The sequence below is a fragment of the Impatiens glandulifera genome, chromosome 5 (assembly GCF_907164915.1).
Source record: "Impatiens glandulifera chromosome 5, dImpGla2.1, whole genome shotgun sequence".
Lineage (NCBI taxonomy): Eukaryota > Viridiplantae > Streptophyta > Magnoliopsida > Ericales > Balsaminaceae > Impatiens > Impatiens glandulifera.
In genome coordinates, this window is record NC_061866.1 from 16,707,555 (window position 1) to 16,712,658 (window position 5,104).

Sequence of the window (5,104 nt, forward strand, 5' to 3'; positions counted from 1 at the left end):
GGGCAACCAACCGCACATACAATGTAATTCCGATCAACAAGAGGTATGGCTGAGTGGCTTAAGGCATTGGTTTGCTAAATCGACATACAAGAAGATTGTATCATGGGTTCGAATCCCATTTCCTCCGGCCGGGAAGTCCCTGGATGGCTCTCAGTTATTGAGCATGTTGGGAGATTAGGCGGCAAAAGAGTGAAAGCTTGACGAACAAGCGAAAAAAGCCCTATATCAACTATCATTAGTAAAGCACTTTTCCCTTACCTTACTAGTAAAGTGCCCACGGAGCGCCCCCTTCTCTCACATAAGGGCGGTAGGGCGCTATTCGATGAAGAAAACATACTTTAGGAAAGTGGTTCAGGTAGCTCAGCTGGTTAGAGCAAAGGACTGAAAATCCTTGTGTCAGTGGTTCGAATCCACTTCTAAGCGGACGAAGGGTCCAAAGGACACGTAGCCTACGCACGCCAAATTTAGAATAGAATAAAAAAGGTGAAAGAAAGAATAAGCCAACAAACAATTTGGAGCGCTCCTGCACTATACGGCTTTTTGGCCTCGCCCTATCTTGCTTCAGGCATATTTTTAAAATAAAGCGGTGGATTACTCGGATTGGTTCTCGCGTCCCTGTGCCCAAAAGTAAGGGCGAGTTCAATTCAAGTCTTCATCGATCGGGTCTATCTATATGCTCCAGTGAGACGAGGTGTAGCGCAGTCTGGTCAGCGCATCTGTTTTGGGTACAGAGGGCCATAGGTTCGAATCCTGTCACCTTGATGTGAGGCATCAGTCAGCAAATACTCTTTAATGAACATCCATCGCCCTCTTTCCAATGGGGCAGTTTTTCCATTAAAGTTTCCGACAGATGGACCGTTTGAGAGCCTTGCAAGAGTTTCGAGAGTTAACGACAGGAGAGAGCGATTGAGAGACTTGATTACGACCGTTAGAGATTCGCGTTAGCATACTGATTCAGCATACTCGATATCGCACAGATCAATAACAAGGGAGATCCAGATTGAATAAAGAAGATCGATGAATGTGGCCCTCTTACTCCCCTTACTTTCTACGATAGAGATCAATCATTTACTGAAACTAAAATCGATTCACTTCTTGCTTGCCTACCACTCCTCTTCCCTACCATTTTCTTTTCATTCTTCTCTTAATTTCACTCCTACGCCTTTCTGTACTAAAGGCTCGGACGGGAATCGCACTGATGTGATGGAAAGGAATCAATCTCAGAGATTCTCCGCCTATCGACCCTTACAAGAGAGCTAAGCCTTACCTGCTCCTGATATTGGAGAGTTTCCAGTAGAACGGAAAGGCTTAGCTCAAAGACTTGAAAGAGCTTGTTGGAGGAAATTGATCAAAGTCAAGGGTCGACCATAGGGAGAGAGTGATACAGAGAGGGCTACTGCTACTGCGACAGATGATTGACTAATGCGCCTACCGTTACAAATATCAATATCAATTCGCTAACAGGTTCTTGCCTGCCCATGCTACCTTCCTATAAGCTGGCTAACTAAGGCTGGAGGACTTATTACCGGTATACGAATACTTAAAGGCAGGAGCCTCTAAAACAAATAGGGGAGGCATCAAAGGGAAAGTCGCTTTACAATTCCTAAAATTTAGGCACAGCCTTTTCCACAGTTACAGAAGCCTTTGCCGCAGATGACCGCTTTATTAGCCCGGATTGCGCTTTCAAATCAATAGTTCATTGATCTCCTCTGATCTTTTGTTTGAACAAACCTTGTTACAGAAGCATTAATCGGTTTACTGCTTCTCTTATTACTGATTACTGACCCAATCTATACAAGAGGCAAATTCATAGGTTACACAAGGAAAGCCCCCTCTTCACGTCAAGTTGTTAGGTTATGAAGAAGCTATTCGACTGCCCTACCTACCTTCTTTCTGTTAAGCGAAGGCTTTCCCATCAGAAGGAGAATAGGGGCGATCGAGCGGCGGTATCGATTAGCAAGCCTTCCCTAGCCAGTCATCAAGTCGGAGACGGAGCTTAGTCATCTCTTTCTGCTTGTGCGCTTGACCATCGGGGATCATAGACCAGACCGACCTATAAGGGGGGGCCGGTCTGACTACGAACTCTATTTCCTGTTCATAGGGTATGAGCTAAGCTAGTAGCTTTCAAGTAATGGCATCCTTTTTTATCCTAGTTTATGTAATAGTTTTCCTCTTGCCCCCATCTTTCTCTCCTTTAGTTAAGGGGGCGGTAATAAGTAGTAGTTTCTCTCTCAAAGGTATAGTTTTTCCCTCAATTTGAAGGCATAAAGTATCATATCTATTTCACTTTCCTTGCTGTATTGCTTGTCTTGTATTCAAAGGGGAAGTCTGCTTTGCTGCATCTTCTTAGAAAATGTATTCTATTAAATAGAATATAAATTATTATTTTCGATGCAAAGAATAGTGTAGTCAAGTAACCAAAGGAATGAACTCTCTTTATCAGATGCGGCCTGGAGAATGAATTTCGTTACTTTACGAGGGGAGGGATAAGTATACAGAAAGGAAGTTAAGCAAAAAAGGTAAACATCAAGAATGATTACCCTAAAAGAGGACGATAGAGGGAGCACGTTAGGGTGGGAAGGTTCTATCTTTTTAGGGGATGGCTTTCAATTCGGGGATTTTCCTGGCTAGTCTAGATGTCCCTGCCTTGCTTGGTAGGTGATCCATGCTAAGATAATAAAATTAGGCTAGCACTACTACTAGATTGCATACTAAATCATTCTGAAACTTGGAAGGTCGCGGTAAAAGGCTCCCAACAAGTCTCTTTTGTATTACGGGAGCGACCACAATGTTCACACTTTCACCTTCCTTTCTCTTTTGCCGCTTGGATATCTTGTGCTGTTTCCGGTGTTCATTTTCAATTTTGACGTGACTCATCTATCAACTCTGGGCGAACATTCATTCACATTCCTGCCAGCAAGGCTGATTCACATCGTCGGTCATTAGCGATTGCTTTCTTAGTGTGGCATCTTTTTGTTCGTTGTCCACTAGTTTTGAATAAAAAAAAAGAAATGTCATTAGAAAAAGAGGCTAAGATAAGCCTACGTAACGCTAAAGGAACAACTTTTTTGTCCGCTTTCAGCCATATAGATGCGCTAAAAGGTGTAATATCATATAAAAGTAAAGTAGCATCCAGAGAAGCTAAGAAAAAATTCCCCCTCCTTTCGCCTTCTCCTCCTACTTCTATAGCCTTTGCAAGAAATCAAGAATAAAGTAAACCTATAACTAATCAAGAATGGAATCTGTAGTTCTTGGGCAGATTCCTTGAATAATGGGAAAGAAGGCATTAATTAGACATGTTATCAGAGTTTTACTTATAGGTTTATCAGTCAGTTCAGTTCGATCCCTTAGTAGGAATAAGTGCAAGGTATAGTATTTCCTAAAGACATAGCTAATAGTTCGGGAGAACAATGCCCCAACTATCATCAGTCTTCAAAGTAAAGACTTCACATTGATCCAAGTGGGAAAGTACCATCCTTCCCCCTTCCCAACTATGAAAAAGATCGAGAGGGGCCCGAAAGCCCCCAAACCAAGAACAGAAACAGAGCGTCTATTGTTTTTGTCATGTTTGAGTGGAACGAAACTCAATGGCGTTTTTTAGGGTGAGATGCAATATTGATAAAGTTTGTAGAAATATTATTTTTATTGGAATTATCTCATCCGTACTTAGAGGCGAATACCCAAGAATGAGCAAAATTGTAGTTTATGTTGGAGCATCTATTATAATGAAGTCACCAATCTTTGCGATTTTAATGCGAGATGAAAACTCATGGTTGTTTGGTAGTTCAATTGTTTGATTTTTTTAATTGTTGTACTGATGTTTATGTTGGAATTAAGCTAATTCCATTAATGAATGGAAATAAGATTGTGAATAAATAAAATCAAATAAAATTCACACAAATTTAAACGTGAATTAACGGTGAATTTAATCCAAATTATAATTAAATATTAATTATTTAATTAATATTTAATGCCTAATTAGAAAATTAAAGTATAATGTTATGATAAACATTTAACTTTAATTGTCTATCAATTGGATAACGTTTAGACTTTTCAATTTTCTAGCATTGAATGTCTAACATTGTATTTCAACAAATTAACGTATAGGCAACGATGTTAATTAGTTACGGACTAATTGACAAATTAACGAGAAATATTCATTGTTAATAAACGTTTTGGATGGTTTTATTTGAAGGTTTAATTCTCAGCAATATATAATCATTCATTATTCATTTCACATCACTACATTATCTTATATTTTCTCACTCTAGAATTCCAAAAGCCCTCTTCTTGTTTTTGTGAGTGTTCTTCGATTTCTTTGCTCGATATTTCCGTTGAAACACGGTGATAGTTCAAGTACGCTGATCAAGTTCGACGAGTAGTGATTTTAGTGCAGAATCACTACTAGATTCGGTGTACCCTAGGAGACAGCCATCTACGATAAGCTCTAGCACAAACGGGAGACGATGAAACTGTTTTAAGGGAAATGTGTCTAACACATGCCTCGAATCAACATCTCAATCGGTGATTTCGTCCTTCATATATTTTATTTATTTCATTTATTTGTACATCATTTTATATATATTTCTGTAATTTATTTCAAGACAATATTTATAACAATCTTAAAACAGTCTCATTGTGCTAAACTATTTAGTAGTTTGCGCTATCGAAATTTGTTGTCTTTGATGTTTTAGAAATACAAGATGTGATGTTACAAAAGAGATGATGAACGTTGCTTGAAGGATGAAGTCGAATCTAAATCCTTTAAAAGAGTTGACAATGTTTATTGTTTAATAACGCTAAACTTAAAAAGGGCAATATCTTCTCTTTTATTATATATATATATATATATATATATATATATATATATATATATATATATTGCTAAGATAATATTATATATATTGGAAAAGAAAATGGACAAAAAAATGTTTTAATTAATAAAATTAATTAATGGTGTTATTTAAAATTAATTATAATTGAAAGATATGGTTTCGGTTGTAAGATAATTAATTATAATACGTACATTCTTAAATTAATTAAACTTGATAATTAATAAGAATATGATAACTAATAAGAGATAATATATTTATTTATATAAGTA

General features: G+C 37.7%; 2 non-coding genes across 2 annotated transcripts; both read left to right on the forward strand.

Moving 5' to 3' along the window:
- The first annotated feature begins 349 nt into the window (after positions 1-349).
- On the forward strand, positions 350-423 carry TRNAF-GAA. Its single transcript has one exon. It is a non-coding gene; the product is annotated as a tRNA-Phe (tRNA).
- A 264-nt stretch (positions 424-687) lies between these two features.
- TRNAP-UGG lies at positions 688-762 on the forward strand. The gene has a single exon. It is a non-coding gene; the product is annotated as a tRNA-Pro (tRNA).
- The last annotated feature ends 4,342 nt before the right edge of the window (positions 763-5,104 follow it).